Genomic DNA, 11,914 nt, shown 5'->3' with positions numbered 1-11,914 from the left:
GGGGAGAGATGGCAATATTGACAAAAACACAGAGCATGCCTGAAGCACAAGCCAGCAGCAGCTGGTAGATCTGTCTCAGGTAGCCTTTGCCATATCATGGAATCAGTCAGTTAGCCTAGAGCAGTTAGTTAAAGCTGACCAGATGTCCTTGGTCATGATTGGGCCATCTTGCTCATGTCCACGGTCATGATTGGGCCAATTGTCTTAATGGCCTCCTATTCACCCTGTTGGTAAGGGAGGAATTTCTGCCCCAAGGTTTTGGGGATGCCAACACACAACATTCGACACCTGATCACTGCACAGATGAGACTGGCAGCAGTTTACTAGTCACATATACTCACAGCCCAGGGAAGGATGCTGCTGCCTGCCTCACAAGGCTACGTGGGAGCTGCACTCAGAACAGAGTGAACAACCAGGGGTTGTGTGAGGCAGGTCTTGTAGTATCAAGGGGGTGAGGTAACCATGGTTACCGTGGAAGAATGTGATCAGCTTCTTTGAATAATTCCATGAGCTGGCAGGGAAATGAACCCCACTACTCAGGATAAGCAAGAACTGTGCCTGGTCTTCTTCGTGAGAAGAGGATTATTTAGCTAGGGACTTTATCTGTGGGAGCAGAGTGGGGAGAAGAACTTGTGTTTAGGCCATGTCGGTCCCTTGCAGTTCACCAGACGCCAAGGCGGCATTTAATGTTGGGCCTTAATTGTAAGCCAAATATTTTAACATTGATAGTGATCAATAAAACGAGTATATTTAGGGACCTATTGTGAATGCCTACTGCATGACAAGCATGTATCATCAGTGGACAAAACTAAGATCCCTGTTCACATGGGAGTTTCCATCTAGTGGCATGATTCTTTCCGAACGTCCCCTTAGAACATATATTGTTATTTGAGTAGAGTTAAGAAGGAAAAGGAAAATAATGAATTTATTGATGTTTTCTCATCTCTTAACCAAGAGATTTCCAAAGGTTTGCTGACAAGAGACTTTTTGAAGATTCCAATTTCCCTTCATTTTTTGTTTCAGTCTTTGTGATCAAGCAGCGTGATAACCCGAAGTGAAAGCACAAACACCTAGAGTAGTTCCGAGGCCATCTACAAGATAGAGAGTCAGCACTGATTTCTGACCAAGCTGCTTGAAAACACACCAGGGTTTATCTCTCCTCTTCCTCCAATCCCAACAAAACGATGGAAGAAGCGCATAAACAAAAATGGATCCAGTGCAGCACTGATTATCATGAGGTTCGAGTGGGATTGTGGCTTTCAACAAGCCTGGGGAGCAAGCCTCCAACCCTTTTAGCATCTGAATGATGCCAGCAGGAATCTCCTACCTTTGCAGTCAGTTGTGCTTCCCATATAGGCCTTCCTCATATGTTCCCCACCTCACGGTCCCAAGACGGCTCCTGCACCTGTAGGTCTCAGCGCTCATGTTTCCAGCAGGAAAAGAAGGACACAGAAGAAGGCTTAGTGCCTAGATCTGAAAAGCAAAGGCTCTGCCAGAAACCTCCACATGTGTGTTTATGTTGCATCGGCCAGAACCGTGGTCACACGGACACTGCTACCTGCAGGAGACATTGGGAAGTCATTTCTATCACTCAAAGGCTAGAGAGCTGAGGTAGGCAAGGGGCGCGCGGCTAGAATGGAGACTGAGGCAGTCAACCCATAGGTTTGCTTACTGCTTTGTTCCTACAATGATTGTTTTAAAGACGTTAATGTTTATCTATTGTTGATGCAAAGAATCCACAATCAATCTATAAATCAAAATTGGGGTGAGTTTATTATATGAGACAGGTCTGAGGACTATAGCCCTGGGGCTTCCTTCTCCAATGAAGGAAGCCCTCTGAAGTAGCGAGGTGTACAGAGTGGTTATATACCATTTTGGAAGAAAGAACACACCTCACATATGACAGGACTATCTCTTTTACTACAGTCACGAGATGCCTGGCTACCATAGCAGCTCAGTGGTCACAAGGTGAGGACAGCAAGTCGGTGGTCAGCAGGTCAGTGGTCACGAGATGAGTTAAAACAGGTCAGTAATTAATCTTTAGCTTCCGGGAAGAAATGCTAGCCTTAAAGAAATGCTGATGTGGGGGAGGCAACATGCCTATCTTTAAGGGCATTGTTCTTGGCTTTGGAACACTGTAATTGTTTAAAGAAGATGTACAATGCATGCTCAACAGGCCACATCGGGCTTTCTGGCAAAACAAGGTCAGGCCAAGTTAGTTTTAAACGAAATGGCTTCCTCATGTACTCCAGTATATCCTATTGCTTTCCATGATTTCATCACTATAAACCTTCACTATGTAGATTTTTAAAATTTTTTTATTATTTATTATTATTATTTTTTTTGTGAGGAAGATCAGCCCTGAGGTAACATCCATGCTAATCCTCCTCTTTTTGCTGAGGAAGACGGGCTCTGAGCTAACATCTATCGCCAATCCTCCTCCTTTTTTTCCCCAAAGCCCCAGTAGATAGTTGTATGTCATAGTTGCACACTCTTCTAGTTGCTATGTGTGGGACTCAGCCTCAGCACGGCCGAGAAGCGGTAAAAGGCCGGTGCGCCCTGGGATCCGAACCCGGCCGCCAGTAGCAGAGCGCCGCTGCACTTAACCGCTAAGCCCGGCCGGCCCCACTATGCAGATCAATTTCAGCTGGAGTTGGATCCAAGGGAGGCAGTGGAATCAAAGGAAGGGGCTTTGGAATCCAGTGGACACAGGCAGGAATCCCAGCTCCAGCACTTGCCAGACATGTGCACGGCACACATTTGGTTTTTCCCTTTAAAAATGTTTCTTTGGTTTTTCGCTGTTGTTTGTTTTAAGAACAAGAAATGCCTTTAGTTGTGCCTGAAAAGGCTGTGAATCCTCCCTTTGGCTGTTACCTTTACTAGTCGGTAAGCCTACGACTGGCAGATGTGCTAGACAAAGTGGCACAAGTTACTTGACCACTTTCAACTTGCTTCCTCTCTCTGTAAAATAGAGAATGGCCACTTCACTGGACAGCTGTGAGGACTCTGTAAGACCACCTAGGCAAAGGCTGAACAAATGAAACCCTCCCGGGATGTTTACATTTTAAACAAGCAATTACTTTGGAGCCCAGCCTGGCAAATGGATTATTTTTGCAAGGACTGTCAACCACAAAAATACCTTCAAACCTCAGGTTTGAGAAGCCTCTCCCAAACTGCTTGTCTGAGCAGCACTCAGCTCGAATGATTACGCATCGTAGCACCTTGGAATGCAGGTAGACTATCTAAGGCCATTCTGTTTTGAAGGACAGCCTTGCTCATTAAAGACATTCCAGTATTTAATAAGACTATTCCTGCTTGACTATCATTAAGGGCTTGTGGAGTAAATTTCTGTCAGAGCTTCTACACGTGATAGGACATCTTCTAGCCCCAAGGAAGGAACAAATAGAGCCACTAGGTGGTCATAGGGGTGGAGCACTGAACAAGTCCATCTGGCCTTAAGGAGGTGAAGACTGGCAACGGATGTTAGCTCTAGAAACACTACCTCCGACCATCTCAGAGCTTTGGTCAGATTTTTTTTGAAGAATTCCACAATGCTTTGCCTTAGACCAATGCAGCGGGCCCTTTGAAATTAGCAGCAATCTGGAAATTAAAATTATTCTATCCCATAGCTTTATTTGTAACTAAGTGGTTGTTGAGTTATTACTTTAATTCAAAGCTACCCTAACTTCCTCCAAGTCTCCAGTTTACCTGGTAGAGCTGAGGTAATCTGAGTACATTATGCACACAAGCAAATAAAATGAACCTATTTGCACCTAAAAGTCTACAGTCCATCTAGAAAGCTTGTTTCACGAGCATATTATCTCAAACTGTGTTGAATTCTTAAAAGTTAAATTAGAAGGTGTGAAAAATTACCTCACCAAATACAAAAACAGAATACAGTAAAATAATAATAATAATAATAAACACATGATTTTTGTGTTGTAACATGTGTTGCCAAAATATTCTTTCTGAAAACTGTGAGATTCCACACTTTTCATCTTTTTATTGGTTTGTGTATGTCTGTGTGTGTGTGTGTGTCTTCTCCAGTCACTAGAGATCTAGCATACAATCTCAAATTAAAATATTAAAGTAACTAGTTATAATCAAACCAGAAGAGTCGAAGGAAAAGCGCATTGTAAACTGAGGACACTGTACAAGCCTAAAGTGATGCATTGAGAATTTTCATGTTTTTACCAGGATTTAGATAAAAAGTTCTCTCTTGTCAACAATTTTGCCATTCCTTAATTATTTTTCTATGGATCGATACGCCAGACACTATACTAATTCATCTAATATGATCTTGTTTAGATTAGAAGGTTATGCAGCAAAGTTCAAGCTGGAAACCTCTGGGTTGTGAGAATATGGGTGATCTCAATTTTATTTTTGTGGATGTAATTTAGTGTAGTGGCCATGCCTAGCTTGATGATACCAGAAAGACTTCAACTACTGACTGACTTTCCCTAAGTATACCAAACGGTTTGAGGAAAGAGGAGAGAAAAATAAACAACTGTAAAGGGGCCAAGAACAAAAAGATGGGCAACTGGAGGAAAGGTGAGAAGGGGAGGGACAGCTGGGGGCGGGGAGTGGGGCATTCCAAGGAGGTGGGTGGAGACTGGGGTGGAGCTGGGACCACCGACTCAAGGTCTAAGCGGGGAGCCCAAGGGCTATAAAAGCTTGCTGGAGCCAAGCAGGGAAAGCAGCCTGAAGTCTAGGGCACACAGGCGGAGGCTGGCAGGCGACACAGCAGCTGCAGTCTCCAGAGAAAGGCTGAAACGTCCAGCAGCAGAGATCAGGTCCGGGATGCCGCGCCTGTGCTTGTCCTACCTGCTAGGAGTCTGGCTGCTACTGAGCCAACTTCCCAGAGACATCTCAGGCGAGAACCGCGACGACATTGGTAAGGCATGCGGCCGCCAATTAGTCCGCCGCCGGATCCAGATCTCCGGCTCCATCAACTGGAAGAAAAAGCCCGTGAGTCTGCAGGAGCCTGGGCTGGACGCCGAACCACCGGCAGGTAAGAGCTCCCGGGCCGGCCGCTCCGCACTTCCCATTGGGTGCCGTCGGGGTGCCGGCCAATCAGAACGGCCTGGCTCGAGACCTGATTAGCCGCCCGCCCGCGGCCGCGACTCCGATGCTGGCGGCTAAAAGTTCGGGCTTTTTCCTTGTAACTTGCTTTTCTACTAAGGGTCTCACCGGGGATCTCACCAGATGGAGGGGAAGCAGCGGGAACAGCAAGCGGCCTCACCTGAGAGGGACTTGGTGCCCTTCATCTCCCGGCACCCAGGGTGAAGGGTGGGGAGAAGGGGAAGCCACGGAGGAGGGAAGGCTGCCCAAAGACCCGCAGGAGGTGGGCGCAGACGGGCCCGGGCCCCGAGTCACGGTCCCGCGGGCCAGATAACCGGCGTGCTGGCGGTTGCGGCAACTGGACAGGACATCTGGACTTGAGACGACAGGGGGCTAAGAGAGAGGTGTGAGCTGATTGTCGATCGTGTTTGTGCGCCAGAGGGCATGGGGCAGAGACCTCTGATAGGGTCCTGGAGTGGTAAACGTGAAGGGCCTTCGATTTCACGAGACTCTCCTGCTTTTGTCCAAAAAGCTGGGCCAGCGCCCATGCCTTGGAAAACTTCCTCTTTTAGTATAATTTTATTTGTATTTGTGAACTTCACCAAAGGGGGAGAGCATGGCCTCCCACCTCTTGAACCGGGTCTTGAAATTCATTTGGGAGAGAAAGGATTGAAGAGAGAGAAAAGGGCCTGATGCTCCTGCAAGAGAAACTGAAGGGGACCGACAGTCAAGGGATGTTTGCCCTTCAGACAAGCACTGCTGGAGAACTGATTGGGGGCTCAAGCATGTGGAAGCTGCAGTGGGTTTTCTTTAAAAGCAAAGTCTCAGAATTGTGTACAGTTCAAATCTGGAATGGTTTGGTTTACAAAAACAATTTGTTAGTTATAAAGCATTTATAAAGATAAATTGAAGCTGAGTTTAAGTAAGGATGGAAACTTTCCCAGAGGTACAGCCTAGTCTAATCAGTGTAACGGGGTCACATGGAAATTCCGAGAAGGTGAGCTTCATGATGAATAAGTGTTTTATATTTCATAACACGTATGCAATTTATGATAAACCACAACTCTATTTTATAGGCTATATGCATATCCTGTATATAAGTGACCCTCGTGAACTCCTTGTGCACTCAAGTACATTTACTTCCCTGTTATGGCATTTCAATCATGATTATAAAGCTAGTGGCTTTACTCTTCTACATTGTTGGGTCAGAGATTGATTTATTAAATGCAAGCTTTTACGTAGTTCTTGTATAATATTAATAGAAGAGAACCACAGAGCTTAGANGTTTACTGTTCGAGGTAACGGAAGACCAGATTGCACTTCTTCTGAATGAATAAGTAATATGCTCACATTAATGACTGAAAATATACATAAATACAATAAGAAAAAATGAAAAGCACTTATGGATATTAAAGACTTTGAAAATATGTGGATTTAATGAGAAAATGAAAATATCTGTATTAAATGAGGAACTGGAAGGCAATGTTAACATTTGGAGATATGTGTGTATATCTCCGCATTTTCACTTAACATTATAGTGTGAGCAGTTTCTCACATTGTAATTCTCCAAAAACATACTTTAAAAATTTCTTTATAGCATTCTATGCCATAAGCCTACCATCTATATTTAACCATTCCTAGCGGATATTTCGTGGATTTCAAATTGTTGCTTAAAAATGGTTTTCTGAGCGCATTTCTATATAGATATTTGGCCAAATTTCTGTTTCTATAGAAGGGACTTGTGAATTTCAAGTATTTTTAAAGAACTGTCTTTAATGATACCTACAGTACGTGATTTAACTGCAAATAATCTAAAAAATATCACCAAGTAGGATCCAGAGAAATGTTGAAGTTACAAGTTAAGAATCATTTTCAAGTACATGTCAATAATTTGTAATTCATGAGTTTTAAAACCTCTGTTGTTAGTTTCTATTTGTTTTTACATTATTAAGTTGTTAGCTAACCATTTTTCCCACACAGTGTGGGAAATAACACTCTCTACACCCATTTTAAAAATAAGGTAGACATTTTTAATTAGAAGAGATCTATCTTAGATTTTAGTGCAAAATACAGTGATCAAGAGGTGTTTGAATTCACGTCTATTAGAATATTATCTTTTAGTTAGACTCCAGAAGCTAAAGTTGTGGGAGATTGCAAAATGTTTCAAAACAAGCTTAAAAAGTAATTTTAATAAAAGAGTACAACACAGACAACAAAAGCAAAATTAGACAAGTGGGGCTACGGCAAACTAAAAACTTCTGGAAACAAAGGAAAAAATCAACAGAGTGAAAAGGCAACCTATAGAATCGGAGAAAATATTTGCAAATCATATACCCAAGCTAAGAGGTTAATTTCCAAAATATATAAAAACTCCTGCAACTCAATAGCAAAAAAATCTAATAACCCAATTTAAAAATGGGCTAAAGACCAGAGTAGACATGTCTCCAAAGAAGACGCACAAATGGCCAACAGGTGTAAGAAAAGATGCTCCACATCACCAATCATCAGGGAAATGGAAATCAAACCACAATGAGAGTTCACCTGACACCTGTCAGGGTGGCTATTACCAAAAATACAAAAGACAAGTGTTGTCGAGGATGTGGAGTAATTAGAACCCTTGTATACTGTTGGTGGGAAAGCAAAAGGGTGCAGCCACTATGGAAAACAGTGTGGAGGTTCCTCAGGGAAAAAAAAAAAAATTACCATATGATCCAGCAATCTCCCACTTCTGCATATTTATGTAAAAGAACTGAAATCAGGATCTTGAAGAGAGATTAGCACTCCCCCGTTCACTGCAGCGCTATTCACAGTAACCAAGATATGGAAACAACTTAAACGTGCATGTGCAGATGAATGAATAAAGAAAATGTGGTGTCTACGTACAAGGGAATGTTCCCCAGTCTGAAACAAAAAGGAAATTCTGCAATATACAACACCGTGGATGAACCTGGAGGACATCATGCTAAGTGAAAAAGCCCTAGTATCTAAAACAGTCAAACTCGTAAAAGCAGAGACTAGAATGGTGGTTGCCAGGGCCTGGGAAGAGGGGGAAATGGAAGTTGGTAATCAACGTGTATAAAATTTCAGTTATGCAAGATGAATTGGTTCTAGAAATCGGATGTAATCACGTTGCACCTATAGATAACAGTGCTGTATTGGACACTTAGAATTCTGTGAAAAGGGTAGATCTCATGTTAAATGTTCTTACCAAAATTAAAAAAAAAAAGATATATGGGAACTCAGTCATATTTTTGTGAATTTTCTGTAACTTTCAAAGTATTTCAGAATAAAAAGGTTTTAAATTATAAAATCAAAAGAAGAGTGCCAGAAAACACAGCCTATGAATGAAAAGCATCGAAACTACAATTGTTTTGCCTGATTCATTAACTGCCTTTAGGTATTTGGAAAGTTACTGTCAGCTTTTCTCTGCATTCAATAGGGCACCAACTCAGACAAAGTGTAAGTTACAGCAAGGAGAGTTGTTTATGAGGAGGTTGAATTAAACTTAGGATGTCTCACTGAGGGAAAATGCAAAAACTTCTGACTACTGAAAATGATATAAATTCTCCTCTGTCCATGCCAGCTTAGAACTTGAAGGAGAGAGAGCATTAGGAGGAAAGATAACATGCTCAAGTATGTTTTCTTTCCACTGAAAACTCAGCTGTTGAAGTTTGTAGTTGGCTGAAAGGAGAGCAACTGACACTCTTGCTACAGAATTCATAGGAAGTGGACCAGCCCCAGACCATCCGGCCTGGTGAGGGGACATGCTTTTCTCTGATCAGCAGGCAGCAGTGGTTACCCAGGAGTCGGGCCTTCCATGCTTCGATTTCTATCTCTTGGCCTCATTGTTTCCACTGTTTCAAGAGTAATGCCTTATGAATAAGCTGAAAAGGACAGCTTTGCTGTCCATGAAGAACAGCAAGAACTGATCCAGGTGTATATACACCACATCTTCTATCCATTCGTCCCTTGATGGGCACTTAGGTTGCTTCCAAGTCTTGGCTATTGTGAATAACGCTGCAATGAACACAGGGGTGCATGTATCTTTACGCAATGGTGTTTTCAAATTTATGGATAAATACCCAGCAGTGGAATAGCTGGATCATATGGTAGTTCTATCCTTGATTTTTTGAGGAATCTCCATACTGTTTTCCATAGTGGCTGCACCAGTTTGCACGCCCACCTACTACTCAGCCATAAGAAACGATGAAATCCAGCCATTTGTGACAACATGGATGGACATTGAGGGTATTATGCAAAGTGAAATAAGTCAGAGGGAGAATGTCAAATACCGTTTGATTTCCTTCATTAAGTAGTAGACAATAACAACAATAAACAAACACATAAAGACAGAGATTGGATTGGTGGTGACCAGAGGGGAAGGGGGGAGGGAGGAGGGCGAAAGGGATAATTCGGGACATGTGTGTGGTGATGGGTTGTAATTAGTATTTTGGTGGTGAACATGATGTAATCTATGCAGAAATAGAAGTATAATGATGTACTCCTGAAATTTATACAACGTTATAAACCAATGTTACTGCAATAAACAAAAAATTTAAAATAATAATAATAATTTAATTTAACAACAACAACAACAAAAGAACTGATCCAGGTTTACACTATAATTTAAACTTCATCTGTGGTTCTAATTCTTTTTGGTGCTAAAACTCTCAAAATTGTGTAATCGGGATAAGTCAGGTTAGAAGAGAGCTGACATGACGGAAAGCTTTTTGAGGGCAGTAAACATGTTTTCTTTTATTTACATCTCCTACCTGGCACTGCCAGAGACATGGAAACAGTCAGTGAATGGTCAACTGAACCGAATGGGCGTCAAGAAGGAAGACGTCAGCTGGTTCCTGCAGGTTCCTAGCCCAAGTTCCTACTTTCATATTTGCCCATCCTAGGATGCTGTTTAAGAACAGGCTCCTCTCCTAGGGAACACACAGAACTGGCGAGTGCACGATCCACAACATTGGAACAAAAACACATACATAGTACATTAGTCTGTATGCACACCACAAAAGACTAATCTCTTCTAAAGCCAGTGATTTTTGGTTAGTGTTCTTTTAACCCATTTCTCTGTCTAATGTAAAATGCTATTGATTTGGAGTAAATACTCTGGGGAAGAGAAATTGTTAAATAGATGTATGAGGGACATCAGAGACTGGCATCTCCTGCCTATTAGATCAGAGCAATTGGAAGTTCTTGCCTTTTGAACTTTATCCTGAAGCAGTAACTTGCCACCATGAAACATTTGATAGTAAAAGTAATTAATATACTTTGCAATGGTTATTATCATAACTCAGAAGTAGCTTAGTAATGGAAGAAAATTACTCAGGTAGGAAAAATTCATGTGTGGTGAAACTGAGTGTTTTCGATGACCGAGATGACTTCAGAAATGTCAAGAAGTTCAAAAGTGCTATGATGAAAGCATGAAGGGGACAGGAGAGATGACAGAGGGTCAAGCCGGAGTAAAGCAGAAGCTTGGTAATGTTGTAGAATTTTACGCTGTCCAACTATAATAAGCTAAGTTGTTTAGATACCAGGATACTTACTGATTCTGTTTTGATGTTTAATTCTCTTGAGGCAATGCTTTGCTTTTCGTCTATGCAAACTTTTACAGTTTTCCTGATGTTCTTTGACATGAATATTTTTCCTCCTCCTCCTTTCTTTTTTTTAATTTAGAAATTATGGCATCCTCCATCACCAAAGATGCAGAAGCCTTAAATACGATGTTGGAATTCACTCCTAATTTGCCACAGGAGCTGAAGGCAAACACTGTCTGAGAGGCAGCCATCATTGAGGGAGCTACAACGACCTGTGTTAAAGGACTCAGATCTTAACTTTGGAAGAATTTAAGGAAATCCTTCTTAACAGACCCAGTGTAGCAGAAGACAACAGTCTTTCAGAATTAAAAACTTAGGCTTAGATAAACATTCTCGAAAGAAGAGAATGATTCAGTTCAAACTGAGTAATAAGTGTTGTTCTCAAGGTTGTACTGCAAGAGAACTTGCTAGAATATGCTGAGATGAAGCTAATTATGTATTTCATATAATGTGCACGTGTATTCTCCATGACACATTCACTGATGTTTCTGTCACTGCGCTAATTATTAGCATATGAGAAATCATTTTTAGTGTTGAGGTTTTTCATTTGGTAAGAAAATATTCCTTCAACTATTGTAGTTTCTAAGCTAATAAAACTCTTTATCCAAAAGTATTTTTATCTCTTTTTAATCATATAATTCTTTTGCTTGTTTAATACTGTTAACCTAAAATGACAATAAAATCTTGATTACTTTCACCACACATAATAACTCAAAAAATTTTTAAAAATAGATAGCTTAGTAAAACGCTATGTCTTGCATTACTGAGAATGGATAAGTCTATTTTTGAAATTTGTATTTGATGAATTATAATCTGTCAGGGCCGCCCGGTGGCACAGGCGTGTTAAGTGCACACGCCCGGGCTGTGGCAGCCAATACGGTTCGCCGAGCCTTCGATCTCCGGGCGCCGCACCGACCGCTTGGTAAGCCCTGCTGTGGTGACGCCCCATATAAAGTGGAGGAAGATGGGCACGGATGTTAGCCCAGGGCCAGTCTTCCTCAGCACAAAGAGACGGATTGGCAGATGTTACCTCAGGGCCGATCCTCTTCACAAAAAAAAAAAAAAAAAAAGAATTATAATCTGTCACCTACTCCTTTTCCTCCAGACCTAATGCCCGAATGTTCTTTCACTACTTAAGATTAAACAAACTATTTTAATAGCAATAAAAGAAGAAGAAAAAGCAAACACAACTTACACAATGCCTAACACCAGGTACACAAAATGAACCAAAATGTTTTTATTAGTAT

The 11,914-nt window shown here is 41.7% G+C and overlaps 1 pseudogene; it reads left to right on the top strand.

Annotated features, from left to right (window-relative positions):
- Window positions 1-4,718: 4,718 nt before the first annotated feature.
- LOC147914316 (prorelaxin-like) lies at window positions 4,719-11,233 on the top strand (annotated as a pseudogene).
- Window positions 11,234-11,914: the final 681 nt, after the last annotated feature.

The sequence above is a fragment of the Ceratotherium simum genome, chromosome 20 (genome assembly GCF_057802395.1).
Source record: "Ceratotherium simum simum isolate JZ-2026a chromosome 20, ASM5780239v1, whole genome shotgun sequence".
NCBI classification, from domain to species: Eukaryota; Metazoa; Chordata; class Mammalia; order Perissodactyla; family Rhinocerotidae; genus Ceratotherium; species Ceratotherium simum.
Note: the sequence above shows the minus strand (reverse complement) of the source record. Positions and strands in the feature narration are given on the sequence as shown.